Below are 15,864 nucleotides of genomic sequence, written 5' to 3'. Positions count from 1 at the left end.
GACCAAATCTCAGAAATTCATTATTCTTCTACAACAACAAAATTAGGGTTTTTTCTCTAACATTAATCTACAAGAACAAAATCTAAATCTTCTTCAAGAACTAAGAGATTTAAATTCTTCAAGATCAAAGAACTTCAAGAAAACTCAACCCATGTATGGATAGTGTTCATTCATGGACTCCCTTCGTCCATGAAGCCCAAGAATCCCTTTTCTAAGTTCAAGTTTATAGATTTCTTTATGAATTTTCATGATTGGGTTGCTCTTATTCATGTTGATAATGAGCAATTGAATTCTATTCCATGATTGGGTGATAAATTATATGTGGGTTTGATTAGTACATATATAGATTCATGCTAACCTATGCCGAAACCCTTGAATGATGAAATTAGAATTGAATCATGATGTTTAATTGTTGTATAATGATGTTTACACATACTATGCCTACCATGTGTTTGATTAAATGCCTAGACGAAGGAAAATTCCCAACTAGCATGATATCATGAAATCCTCATGTATGTACAAGTTTATGCAGATCACATGTTTGATGAAATGCTTCAATAAATGCATTATGGATTATAATATTAGTGATATGTTCAAGTGGGTCATGCTTTGTTAGATTTCTTCTATCGAGTCCTGGGGGTACTTGTACCCAAAATATTAGTTGTATGCCTAGAGCCATGTTATGTTTTCATGATACTCTCAGTCAAGCTATGATCCTTAAAATTCAGACAGTCTTATGACTCAGGAAATTTCCATGATCTTATGAGCTCAGTTAGTTGTTATATATCAGTAGTATTTCATCAGTCAACAGAAGTTAGTTACTCAGTCTATGTTTAGTTTCAGAAAATCATATTTAGAATCTATTTAGATGGGAGTAGGAATTAACACTGAGTGAACCTAAGGATGGGAACATACACTGTCAGATGAGGGTGTGATTCTTAGAAGTTATCCTTACGTTCTAGAACTATGTATCTAGCATAGGTTGAGACATCAACACTATTTAATGAGGGTTGATAAGGTGGATAAACACTATCAGATGAGGTTCCCACCATTCTCGTATAGGGGACACTATAAGATGAGGGTCACCCATAGCTTATCTTTACCAGTGGTGCAGTATTGACACCCTTCTAATTAGGGTTACAGATTGGACTCTAACTCAGCCATAATGGCATATTAGGGGTATGTCGATTAAATAACTATCTCCCATAATTATGTATCAGTATCAGTCAATAACTTAGATAGATCTTCAAATTTTTGGACTGTCAGATACAGTCAACTCAGTTTAGTACGAAACTCAAATAGTTCCATCAGATTCAGGACTGTGAAATACAGTTACCTATGTTATCAGTTATATCATTTATTAGTATGTCATGTTATTAGTATTTAGATTTAGTAATCATGTATTCACAGTATCAGTATCAGTTATTATGCCTCATACATGTTTTCTCGCACTCATGATAGACAGTATGTTATTGTTATTGTTTATGCATATGAACCCCATGCATTTAGCCTATCTCATATACATACCAGTATATTCAGTCATACTGATGCATTCGTGTTATGGGGTCTTATACCATAAGTTCAGAGACACGAGCTCTAGAGCATCAGTAGCATTCCAGATATCAGCAGTCAGAGTTAGCAGTGAGTCCTCATCCTTTGAGGACATGATTTTTTCTCTATTATCTCATTAACTATTTTATTAGTTGGAGTTAGTTAGGGATATGTACCATCAACTCCTTACTTAGGCAGTCCAGTCAGTTAGACGCTTTCCAGACTATTATGTTTAGACAATTATTGTAGTTATTTTGGGTATTTCATACCCCATTCAGATATTATGTTTACTTCAGGTATGAGAACCTTATGGACTTACAGTTCATATTTCCACATTATTCAGTATATTATGTAGTATACAGGTACAAATATCAGTCATGGGTTAGCTTGTGGTCCTTCGGGCTCGTGAGCACCATGTAGTATTTTGGGTACCAGATTCGGGACATTATAAAATATCTATTCAGTTGTTGTGAATTGGTGAAAATCCATCATACGAAAAGATTTACCATTTCATTTAGATTCTTTTAAGATTTTGGGAAGTGAAGAGTTCTATTGTCATTGTCAGTGGCATGTCCTGACCTAATTTGGTATAATGGTTCTAGAGGTTTTATGGATAAAGTATAGGTTAGTTATTTGTTTGTATTCTTAGAACCTTGCTATTGGTCTATACATTATTATTATAGGTTGGTTTTGCTTCTTCTATTATTTTATCATGCTCAGGTAGTTAGGCTAGGGGTGGTCTCCCACACATTATGGGATTGAGATACCCATCACGGCCATACCTTGGTTTGAGTTGTGAAAATCTTGGTATCAGAGCATAGGTCCAGGGTCTTTAGATGTCCATAAAGCCATTTCAAGTAGAGTCCCTTTTATGGATGTGTAGAACGCCATACTTATAAGTGGTATGCTACAAGGCATTTAGGAATATTTCCCTTTCTTATATTCTAGTTCAAGATATAGAGTCTAGTCTCTTGATAACACTCTGTATCCTTATTTAGTCATGTTTCAAATTATTCCTCCTCAAAGATCTGATATTTGTAGAAACTCTGGTGGAAACTTTGTTCAACCAGAGGGAAATGTGGAGTGAACTCACCATTTTTATAGAGTGAAGACCCAAATTAGGGTCCCTGCACCTGATTGTACTATCCTATGTAGAGTTCCACCTTTCCTCACTAGTCTTCTTGTTCTCCCTAAGGTGGTGACACCAATGATCAACCACCTCAGGGAGATATCTCTAATATGGAGTTCTGCCGATTTGATAATCTACTTACTCTGTTGGTGATATCTTAGTCGGATTGTGTTGGTTCTATTGCTCCTTCTTCAAAGGTCACTCAGGTTGGTCAGTTTATGAGCCTGAATCCCCCAACCTTTACAAGCTCTAAGGTTGAGAAAGATCCTCAGGGGTATGTGGATGAGATAGAGAAGATTTTTAGAGTGATGCATGATACTGATTCTGAAGGTGTAGAGTTTGTTATATATCAGCTGAAAGATGTAGCTTATTAGTTGTATGAGGAGTGGGAGTAATTGAGAGAAAATGATGCTGAGCTGGTATTAGAGGATGAGTTTTTAGGTTCCGTTCTTAATTATTTCTTTCCTCAGGATCTGATAAAGCTAAAGCTGAGAAGTTTGTGAATATGTTTATTCAAATTTCAACACCTATCTCGTTATGCTCCATGGTTGGTGTCTAGCTATAGATCTAAAATGAGAAAGTTATCTTCTAGGTTGTCCTATGACTTGGTATTGGATTATAAGAATACAATATTGAATAATGGAATGGATATCTCTAAGCTTGTAGTTTATATATATCAAGTAAAAGATGATAAGAAGAGATTGGCAGAGATAGGAGAGAGACACAATTAAAAGTTCAAGCAATTATAGCAGGGCATAAATAAGAAAAATAGTGGAAGAAATGGTAGACAATGGACTAAGAAGAAGACTTAGAGAAATTCTAATTCATATTCTTTAGCTAGTGCTCTTATCCTAAGTCATTTAGTGAATGTCTTTTTTTAGACTAGTAGTGGTTCTAAGGCACAGGGTCCCTAGCCTCAAGCTAGTAGAGCTCAGTCAGTACCACATTATCTTTCTTATATTTTTTATAGACAGCTTCACTAATTATGGTCAGCCTAGACATATGCAAAGAAACTATCCTACTGCTAAGGTAGCCAGTGGAGCTACTAAGGTTCCAGATGCCACTTCTTCAAATCCTCACCAAAGGGTTCCACTTCAGGTACCGGCACTGGCCGAAATCATCTCTACGCTCTTGCTACCAATCAAGAATATAAGGCATATGCTAATGCTGTTACTAGTACATTACAGCACTTCTCCTATGATGTTTACTGTTTGCTTGACTCAGGGTCTACCCTTTCTTATGTGACTCCTTATGTGGTTGTGCATTTTTGGTTTTAGTCCTAAAAATGTTTTCAACCCCTTTTTTGTGTCTACTCCGATGGGTGACTTTATAATTGCTAGAACAATCTATAGGGGTGTTGTCATCTATATTTTCTAGAGAGACAATAGTGGATTTGATAGAGGTTAACATGGTAGATTTTAATGTGATCTTAGGGATTGATTGGCTTCATTCGTTCTATACGTCTCTAGATTGTAGGACCCAAAAGGTCAGTTTTAACTTTCCTAATGAACCGGTAATTGAATGGTAGAGAAGTTCCTTAGTGCCTAAAGGGAGGTTTATTTCTTATCTTAGATCTCAAAAGTTGGTATCCAAAAATTGTTTGTGTTATCTAGTTTGGGTTAAGGATTCTAACTTTGAAAGTCATTCTTTGCAATCTATCCCTGTGGATAGTTAGTTTCCTGAAGTGTTTCTTGATGATCTTCTCGGAATTCCTTCCAATAGGGAAATAGATTTTGGGATTGATCATCTATCAGATACTCATTTTATTTTCATTCATCCTTATAGAATGGCTCTGTCTAAATAAAAACTTCTAAAAAAGTAGTTAAAAGATCTTCTTGATAAGAGTTTCATTGGTCCTAGTGTTTCCTTGTAGGGTACTCCTGTACTTTTTGTGCGGAAGAAGGATAAGTTCCTTTTGTGTTTAAGTAATAGGGAGTTGAATAAATTCATAGTGAAGAATAAGTATCCCCTTTCTAGGATTGATGATCTTTTAGACCAGCTTCAGGGTGCTAGATATTTCTCTAAGATTGATCTTCATTTGGGGTATCATCAGTTGAAAATTTAGGAGGTTGATATTTCCAAGACTACTTTTTGAGAGAAATATGGCTATTATGAGTTCTTGGTTAAGTCATTTGGGTTGACTAATGCCCTAGATACTTTTATAGATCATATGAATGGGGTTTTCAGGTAGTTTTTGGATCTATTTATGATAGTCTTGATTGATGATATATTAGTGTGTTCTAAGAGTGAGGAGGATTATGCAATCACCTCCCACTTGTGTTGTAGAATCCTATGGATTAGAGGTTGCATACTAAATTTTTTATGTGCGGGGTTTGGCTAGATGTTGTCACTTTTCTTAGGCATGTGGTATCTAGTGAGGGGATCAAGATGGATCTATAAAAGGTTGAGGCAGTTAATAGGTAGCCTAAAACCATGACTCCAACAAATATTAGAAGCTTTTTGGGCTTTACCAGGTATTATAAAAGGTTTGTGGAGAGTTTCTCTTCTATTGTTATCCCATTGACAAAGTCAAATTAGAAGAAGGTCAAGTTCTTATGGTCCATTTCTTGTGAGGGTTATTTTGAGAAGCTGAAGGATAAGTTGACTTGGACAAGAATTTTGACCCTGCCCGAGGGTACTAATGGTTTTGTTGTATTTTTTGATGTGCCCCGAGTGGGATAGGGTTTCATCTTGATACAGCATGTTAAGGTTGTGGATTATGATTCTTGGCAACTTAAGGTTTATGAGAGGAATTATATGAATCACGACTTAAAGTTGGAGCTTGTGTTCTTCTCTTTAAAGATTTGTCTCCATTATCTTTATGGGGTCCATGTGGATATTTATTATAACCATAACAGATTACAGTACGTGTTCATTCAGATATAACTAAGTTTCAGGCAGAGGTGGTGCATCGAGTTACTTTTGGACTATGACATGAGTTTGCACTATCATCCAAGTAAAGCTAATATTGTAGCTAATGCTCTTAGTAGGTTATCTATATGGTTATTATATAATGTGGATGAGGAGAAATGAGGGATGGTGAAGGATATTCACCAGTTAGCTAAACTAGGAGTTGGTTTATTGGACATCGAGGATGGGGAGTATTTGTACAAGAGGTGGTCAAATCATCTCTTGGTGATAAGGTGAAGAAGAAACAGGTTTTGGATCCCATACTTATACAAATTAAAGATTGTGTAGATCAGCAAAAGTTATGACATTTGAGATTAGGGGAGATGGTATCTTAACGTACTAAGGTAGATTATGTTTTCCTGATGTTCATAGGCTATGAGAAAGGATTTTTACTGAGGCTCATGATTCAAGATATATGGTTCGTTTTTTGACTAAGATGTACCACAACATAAAGAAAATATTTTGGTGGAACTACATGAAGTTGGATGTGGAAAAATATTTCTCCAAGTCTCTGGTCTCCCATCAAGTTAAGGTAGAACACTTGGGACTCACTGGCTTGTCTCAAGAGATAGAGTTTCCAATGTGGAAGTGGGAGATGATCTATATGGATTTTATTACGGGTCTTTCGTGATCTCATAATCAATATGATACCATTTGGGTCATTACGGATAGGATGACTAAGTTTGTTCACTTCTTGCCTATGAGGACTAACTACTCTAGAAAGGACTAGGTCAAGATATTTATTCAGGATATTGTCAAGTCATATGGAGAACCTGTATCTATCATTTTATATCAAGGTATGTAGTTTACTTGTCACTTTTGGTGTGTGTTTCAGAAAGGTTTGGGGAGAAAGGTGAACCTTAGCACCACTTTCCACCCTCAAACGGATGGAAAAGTGGAACAGATTATTCAAACATTAGAGGATATGCTAAGGGCATACGTGATTGATTTTATGGGAATTTGGGTTGATCACTTGTCTCTCAATGAATTTGCATAGAATAACAATTATCATTCGAGTAATCAGATGGGTCCTTTTGAGGCTCTTTAGGGTCGGGGGTGTAGGTTTCCTATTGTATCATTTGAGGTTTGTGAGACTAGGTTGTTTGGTCCTAACTTGGATCACTAAGTCATGGTAAAGGTAAAGGTGATTAGAGAAAGAGTTAAGACTTCTTAGAGTCACCAAAAGTATTATAGGGATTTGAGGCAAAGAGAGTTAGAGTTTGAGGTTAGTGATTGGATGTTCATTAAAGATTCTCCTATGAAAGAAGAGATGAGGTTTGGAAAAAAGGGGAAACTTAGTCCTCATTATATTGGTGTGTATCAAATTTTGAGAAGATTTGGGAATTTTGCTTATTGTAATACCCCGTAAGATTCTAGGCAAGCTTTTAGCTATTCATCATATGTTTAGAGGTCCCAAGCCATTTAATTTACACTAAGTACTAGTGACATTACCATTTTAACACCCCAAGTTTTCAAACATTTTATTTTTGGCTTTTCTAAGTTTAAAACGTTAATTTATGAGTTGAAATATGTTTAGGAATTTTAAAAGGGTCATCCGAGAGTGTTTCAAATTTTTTGGAAGAGGTTCAGGTTTTTTTGGACCACAAAGGCGGTTAGCCTCTGCGATTTCAGCATGTTATGAAGGATTTTCTCCATGATATGCACTGTTTCACGGAGGTTAGCCTCCATGATACGTAGTGTGTCACAGAGGTTGGCCTCTATGATAGCCTTTGTGGCATAGAGACAGTGTAATTTTGGGCAATTTCATTAAAGTTAAATGGGGCATTTTGGTCCTTTTCCTCTCTCCCAAATTACCCAATTCATTATTTAAAATCCAAGAGGGGCATTATTTGCTCCATTCATCATCAGTTAACGACGTATAAACATCTCCCATCCTCAAGAACCCAAAAATCAAAGGTTTTTCTAAGAATTCATCCATCCAAGTTCCTAATTCAAAGTTTTCTTCAATAATTCAGGCAACTCAGGTGTGTTGGATATTTATCAATGCATTCTTTCATCCTATTGAGTCCTAAGAATCCCTTGTTTTTCAAGTATAAATCCTTTTCTCCTCTTTTTATGAATTTTTGATGTCAAGTGTGAATTTACTCGATTTTCTCCTAATAGTTTTGAATAAGAACCATAACATTCCATTTTCCCTATGTGAATTATAGTCTTACACATTTTATAATCTCAGTCATCCATGTTATTTCCTGTTGATACCATGTTAATTTATCATGTTATGAATTAAACCATGTGAGCAAGTTGTCCTCATGAGTTTAACGTATATCATACTCATAATCATGGATTTCATCAACTTAGTAATATATTCTATATTTTGGATCTTTGAATCATGAATTTCCTTATAATGTTATAAATAATGTTATTGTATTGAAAGTATTATTTAGTGTTGAAGGGTTATGAACACCCAATAATGATATGTTTACGCATGTTTTTTATTCCAAGAAACAAGTCAGTCTGATCATGATTTTATCACCATATCAGATTATCGTATTCATGTTGAGAAATTATCAGTTGTGAGTCCTATTAACTCTAATCAGTACTAGTGTCAGTTCAATTGGGAGTAGAATTTAAGACCAAGCAAATTTAGGAATGAAGGTTTTCCAGCAAGTGAAGGGTGAGACCTTATGTAGCCGTGCCTAAGATCCAGAACTACGTAGCCAGTGTAGGTATTAAGTGGTCTTCCTTCTAGTTGCGTGTCAAGACCCAAACCATGTCCTGGCCGTGGAGGGTATCTCAAGTCCCACGAGGACCGGAGATCAACCCCTTCACCTAACATAGTAAGCTCAACAACCTCAACTGTTCGATTAGTTCTGAACATCTAACAAGATAGTCCAAAATAAGACTAACGATAACTAAAGAAATGTCCAAACCAATCCACCAAAATAACATACCCAAGTCTACAGTAATCCAACAAAGCCTCTACAAATCTTAAGTCAAGAAAATGTCGGTACATGTCCCGACGATAGACAAAATTATGTCTAAAAAAAGTCTAAGACATGAGATATACAGACCATGAAATGAATCCTGCCAAAGTATGGAAGCTTACCACTTCAATGTAAACTCACGATCCATTCAAACACCTGAGTTGCGCAGGAAAAGTAGAAGAAGTTTTGGCCTCTGCATCGCATGGGAATACAGTATCTAGAAATGGTTAGCTATTGTATAGCTAGCATTTAACTCGTGGATAGTGGAATAAAATAATACCATCAATCAAAACCAAGTCAAATCATCATATGTAATCACATATATATATATATATATAAAGTTGGGATAAAGAACAAGGCTTAGCATAAACTTTGAAAACCTTATCTGGGTTGTGTAGCATAATCGTCATAAAACAATGCACCTAGGAGATAGATAAGCCCCACTCTCCCCTAACTGGAAGGGCCCTAGTGTGTGTAGCTGCACGAACTAGAAAATATCCATATTCGTATATTTCTTTATAGGGGACTCGAACCTCCCGGCATAATCAAGGTGACTTAAGAAAAAATATATACAACATGAGGGACTCGAACCTCCCATTCATATATTTATTTGGGGGCCTCGAACCTCCCGTCCATATAGACACCTTCACCAGCTAGCACGGTTTCTAATTTTAGTCCTTCAGACTCTACAACCCGTGACATCCCACTTTAAAGTTCAATTTAAAACATTCATTACACATATACACCACTATTAATCCAATTACTTACCAAAGGCATCCTGTTGTCATCATCATACCAACCCCACTTGCAAGCGTACAACATACCATAACCATTATTAATCAACTTTGGGATCGAACCCATTTTCTAATCCAAGACATCAATTCAATTAAACATCTAGGGACTCAAACCCATTTATTCAATTAAACCACCAAGGTTACAATTCAAATCAATTTATGGAAAACAAGGCCTTCATAATACCTTTTACCAATCATCAACATTCATAGGACAATGCCTTAGTTCAAACACAATTCATATCTTATTGAGATTTTCACAAGCAGGTTGAGGGCATACCATTTACAAAACATTATTCAAAGCCAAAAAAAATCAAGTCTAGGGTTAAACTTTGTCCATTCATTAAAGCACAATCTCATTCTCCCACATGTGCAAAATCATTATCAAAATATGTATAATCATAATTTAAAACGTGAGAAAACAATACTCACACTATGCATTCAAAACCTCAACCATGGTTTTCTAAACCACTATTGATGAATCATGAACTATTTTTAAAAAATGTGATTTTTTTGAACTAACACTGAAGGAAGAGTCACATGCCTAAGTTATGAATATTCACGAAGAGATTTTGATCCTTAAGCCTATCGCTAACCACCTTGAAGAAACCCTAGCCCATTCTTCTTGAGAGGTTTTAAGAGAGTGTTTTAATCTTCTAAAGTATAGAATAAGTGCCCAAAGTGTTATAAGATGTGGGTCTTGAGGGCTTAGGATAGGAAATTTCCAAAATACCCTCAGCTTAAAAGCAATAGAAAGAATGTAGGTGGGGACAATTGGACCCCTAAACTCTTAACCTTATCATACGAGTGGTACCCTCAAATCTTCACTTGATTAGAAAGTTGGACACCACATTCTATCCAACATATGACTCCCTTTCCCAAGTTGTATCATCACCATATAACTAGTACTATTCCAGTTGTACCCTAGGTAGAACATCAAAATCTAAACACTGGACAACATACAGTTTGGACCCTACCTCTTTTCACTTAAACATACAAATCGTATGGAGTCTTCTCGTACCAAGGAAAGAACTTTGCCAACATCATACTAACCAATATACGACTAGGGTCCCTAGACCCATACACATATCATACGACTAGCATGGTGAGTCTTATGATCAATAGAAGTCTCAAGCTCACAAAAAATTTGAAGGGCCAAAGCCTGGGGCATTTCAGCCTCCCCCCTTAGGATTATTCATCCCTGAATGATGGGAAAAGGCAATACAATCACGATTTGGACACCACATGCCTTTACTTTAACCTTTAACTAAGTTAGAAAACAAAAATGCAATAAAATCAATCATTCCATTAACTAACTTAGAAAACAAAGATGTTATAAACAACACATTCCTTAAGCATGAATTTCTGTAGCGAAAAACAAGAATGGTTACTTGGAATTTATGTCCTCCTTAGCTTTCCAAGTAGCTTCCTCAATCTTTTAGTTCCGTAATAGAACCTTAACCAAAGCCACATCTTTTATTTGCAACCGATGAATTTTTCTATCCAAGATCCTCACCGGGACCTCTTCATAGGACAAGAAATCTGAATACCAATATTCTCTAGTGGAACAACCAATGAAAGGTCACCCATGTGTTTTTGCAACATGGACACATGGAATACCAGATGGATGGAACTCATGATAGAAGGAAATTCCACCTCATATGCAATATTATCAACCCTTCTCAAAACCATATATGGGAAAATATACTAGGGACTGAGCTTTCAATTATTCCCAAACCATATTACTCCCTTAATGGGATAAACCTTTAAAAACACACAATCTCAAACCTCAAACTACAAGTCCTTTTGCCTAACGTCCGCATAGGACTTTTGGTGACTTTGTGCGGTCTTAAGCCTATCCTGAATTACCTTCACCTTTTCCATAGCTTGGTGAAAAAATTTGGTCCAAACATTTTTGCTTCACCAACCTCGAACCACCCAATAAGAGATCTACACCTCCTACTATACAATACCTCAAACGGGCCATACTAATGCTAGAATGGTAACTGTTGTTATAAGAAAATTCAATCAAAGGCAAATGGTCGAACCAATTACCACCATAGTCAATCACACAGGCTCGCAACATATCCTCCAAAGTCTGAATAGTCTTTTTAGCTTGCCCATCCAAATGTGGGTGAAAAGCCATACAAAGACTAACTTTAGTCCCCTAACCACACTAAAATGAGTGCTAGAAATGTGATGAGAACTAAGTAATATAATCCAAAATAATCAAGACAGGTGTACCATGCAACTTACAACTTCCCGAAGAAACAACTACTTATAATCCTCGGCAGAATAAGTAGTCCTCACTCGCAATAAGAAAGCAGACTTAGTCATCCTATCCACAATGACCCAAATAGAGTCACATATTTTGCGATTACAGAAGGCTGGTAATGAAATCCATATTAATTATCTCCTACTTCCACACTATCAATTTAATCTCTTGGAGGAGCCCATCGGGCCTCATGTTCTCTACCTTCGGATGCTGACACACCATATATTTAGCCACAAAGATGGCTAAATCCTGCTTCATGTTATTCCATAAATACATCTCCTTAAGGTCATGATACATTATTGTTAAATCAGGATTAACTTTATACTATGATTCATAGGCCTTGGCCAAAATCCTACCTCGCTACCCATCAACGTTAGGAAAACACAACCTCCCTTGGTACCTCAAGATGCCATCTCCGCCGATCTTAAAGTCCATCATCTTTTGCTTACCTACATCATCCTTATTTTTCATTAATAGATAATCTAATACCTATTTTTCTTTTATTTTTGAATCAAGAGATAATTGCGCCACCTATTATACGACAACATCCCCATTCTCAGATTCTAAGAGATGAACTCCAAGGTTAGCCAAATAATGAAATCCTTCCTCAATTCCTATTTATCTTTATGAACCTGCGATACGCTACCCATGGACAACCTGCTAAGAGCATCAAAAACCACATTAGCTTTACTTGGATAGTAGTAAAGACTCATATCATAGTCCTTCAGCAACTCAAGCTACCTAATTGGCTTGAGATTAAGCTCTTTCTAAGTGAACACAAGTTGCAGGCTCTTATGATTAGAAAAGATGTCAACATGGACCCCATATAGATAGTGATGCAAAATTTTCAATGCGAACACCACGACAAATAATTTCAAGTCATGAGTCGGATAGTTCTTCACATGTACCTTTAACTCCCTAGAGGCATAAGCAACCACCTTACCTTGCTACATTAAAACAAAACCTAAACCAACCTGGGACTTATCACAATTTATCATAAATGCCTCTATACGCTTAGGTAGAGTCAAGACTGGACATGAAATCAACAAATCTTTTAGCTTCTCAAAGCTACCCTCTCAAGCATCAAACGACAAGAACTTCACCTTCTTCTGAGTCAACTTGGTAAATAGAGCTGTAATAGAAGAAAAGATTTCTATAAACCTCCTATAGTAACAAGCTAAACCAAAATTTATGGGTATAGGCCACTTCTTAACCTCAACAACCTTTTGAAGATCAACAATGATCCCCTTACTAGACACAACATGACCCAAAAAAGTTACGGCATTCAACAAGAACTCATTCTTGGAGAATGTAACGTACAACTGCTGATCTTTCAAGGTCTGCAACTTAAGGCAGAGGTGATAGGCATGATCCTCCTCAGCCTTAGAGTACGCGAAGATGTCATCAATTGATAAATTCACAAATAGATTCAAAAATTAATAAAAAACCCTATTCATCAAATCCATGAATGTCGTGGGGGCATTGGTCAGCCCAAAAGACATTACAAAACTCAAAGTGCCCATATCGAGTACAAAAATTTTTCGTTGGGATATCCACCTCCTTAATCTATAAATGATGATACTTGGATCAAAGATCGATCTTAGAGAAGAATTTGGTACCCTGGAACTAATCAAAGAGATGATCAATTATAGAAAAGTCTATTTATTCTTTAAGATCACCTTGATCAACTACCGATAGTCAATACTCTATATCGTATTCTTTGGCATGTAATCAAGCACTTTTGGTACAACGTAAGCTTCGAAAGCTTTCCCATGGTAAATAGTACCTAATAGCAGCACATGATCTATTATCTAGATAATGCCTTTACTCCCGCTCCTTAATGTATTAAAATATATCACCACATGCTTATTATTAAGTCTGCATTTTTACAATCACTAGCAAGTCTCAAGAATTCTCATTTGAGTCAAATAAGATTCGTATGTTATATTAAGCACCTAAATATCTCATTCATGTAGAATCTGCCCTATACCTCTTTAACATTGCATTAAGAATTTATTCATATGCTTCTTACTGGTGGATTATAGTTTTAAGTCACCAAAATATTATGGGCACCAAAGTAACAATCTTAAAGGTTAAATAAACTATTTATTTCAAATATATATTTAATGGGTGGCACCTCAGGAGCATAAGCCTAGAATGGGTTAATCTCAATACCTTATATATGGGTGGAAGCTCCAGAGCATATGCCTAGCATCAGCCGATCCCAATGTTATTTATGGGTGGAAGCTCAAGGGCATAAGCCTATCATAGGTCGATCCCAATTTGTCTATTTACCACTAATCAACTGGTAATTTCCATCATATGGATAATACAAATTATGAAGTAAGAAAGGTAAAATGAGAAAAGAAGGTAATGTACTTGATCCTACAAGTATATAAAAGGTGGTCTACTAGAACTATTTATACACTTGTACGTGATTTCTATTGTGCTCATGTATGATGTGTATTTTCCTTCTACCTTGCATATTCAATACTTATTTTTGTATTGACATCTCTCATGGGGGACCTGTATTTCATGTTGTAGACACAGGTGCTAGAGCTAGTACACCTTGCTAGTTGGAGCACAGTCTATCCAGTGACTACTAGTGGGCTCTAGGTTGATTCTGGGCTTTTTGAGTCTGCTCCATATATTTTGGTATTATGTAGTCGTCAAGAGTAGGGCAGTGGTTTGTCCCGACCCTAACTAAGTCTATGTATCTTTTAGAGGATTTGTAGATTAATGTGAATTTAAACATGGTAGTGAGTGTCTTTCAGATCTTGTGGCCCCAACAACCAAGTCTTGTATATATAATTTTATTCTTGCCTACACAATTATTCTAATCAATGTATTATATCATATTGGTCATAACCTTTGGTTGTCATAGAGAAAAACATATGATACAATATAAACTATCATATCCAACACAAGTGTATTCACATCTTCCAACTTAGTAGATTACAAAGGCAAAACCTACGATAACCATCTTTCTCTGATATTATGGGTAATCAGATGAATAGAGCCATAGAGGAACTGGGATATTCATATACACAGCCTGGTACTAAAATAGGACTTTCATAATCCATATCCATAACAACAACAACAATAATAACCAAATTGGAATCGAAACCCGAGGCTAATAACAAGAGTTTAGATGATCCATCATTGTATGATAATGATAGCTGGAATTGAATTGACATTTCTGGGTAATAACAAGAGGCGTGATGATCTATTTACAACATTGAAATTTCAAGACAAGAACCATACACAACTTCCAAAAAGCCCAAGCATTAACCATAACTGAGTACTAGAGCCAAATTACAACCATAAATAGATTTTGGACTCAATCGGAACATATAAGAATTATATAACTAGTGGTAATCCAGGGTTCCAAAGCCTATTAGTAACCCATTTATTTTTTAAATTCTATATCGAGTGGTCAAATCCTCTAAGGCCATGCGAATTCCCATTACTAGATAAAAGAAATGCGGTCAAAGATAAGTTAATCCTTCCCTAAGGGTAATGAAACTAAGAACGCATAAGATCAAGTATAAGTCAACCCAAACCCAAGAAAATAGACTAATGAAGTAGTAATAAGACCATCTAATCCTAAAAATGATTCATTCTAAGCATTCCAACAGTGACCGCCTAAGCAGTCACTTAGTCGATAAAATGGCTACCGTTAAAGCGGCAGGTGCAAAAGGGCAAGATATTGTTAAAGCGGCACCTAGGTCATTTAAGAAACATCCATTATATTGGATAGGGATCGCTAAAGTGTCCCTCAATAAGGTATCCAAGAACCACTAAAGCTGCACCAAATCGCTTATGTGGCTGCACTAGTTACCAAAAACCAATAATTTTTACTATACATAAATGGACTACGACTGGGTGCTTGGGATTCATTTGCAACCTTGTGTGCCCAAATAAACCATTCTACCCTAGAAAATTCAATATTTCAAACTCAACAAAACCATTAAAATTTCTATTTGAGGTTGTTTTGAGAAAATATGGACCCCACACCACTATTTTTTTTTATCAAATTCTACCCAATAACCCAAAACGAGTATGAAAGTTTCAAAACCTAGACTAAGGTTCCCCCATTCTAAAATCCATGTTACGGAGTTAATGGCACTATCATAATTTACATCTGAGTCCGTCTACTAGAAGTTTTTTTCCAAGACCAATTTCTCAACTTTGAAAGCTTCATAATAGGAAAATGGACATAAATTCCAAAGAAACTGTCTGAAAATTGAATCAACCATCCCG

This window comes from Capsicum annuum, chromosome 4 (genome assembly GCF_002878395.1).
Source record: "Capsicum annuum cultivar UCD-10X-F1 chromosome 4, UCD10Xv1.1, whole genome shotgun sequence".
NCBI lineage: Eukaryota > Viridiplantae > Streptophyta > Magnoliopsida > Solanales > Solanaceae > Capsicum > Capsicum annuum.
The sequence above is the reverse complement of the archived record's forward strand: the minus strand, read 5'-3'. Positions refer to the sequence as shown.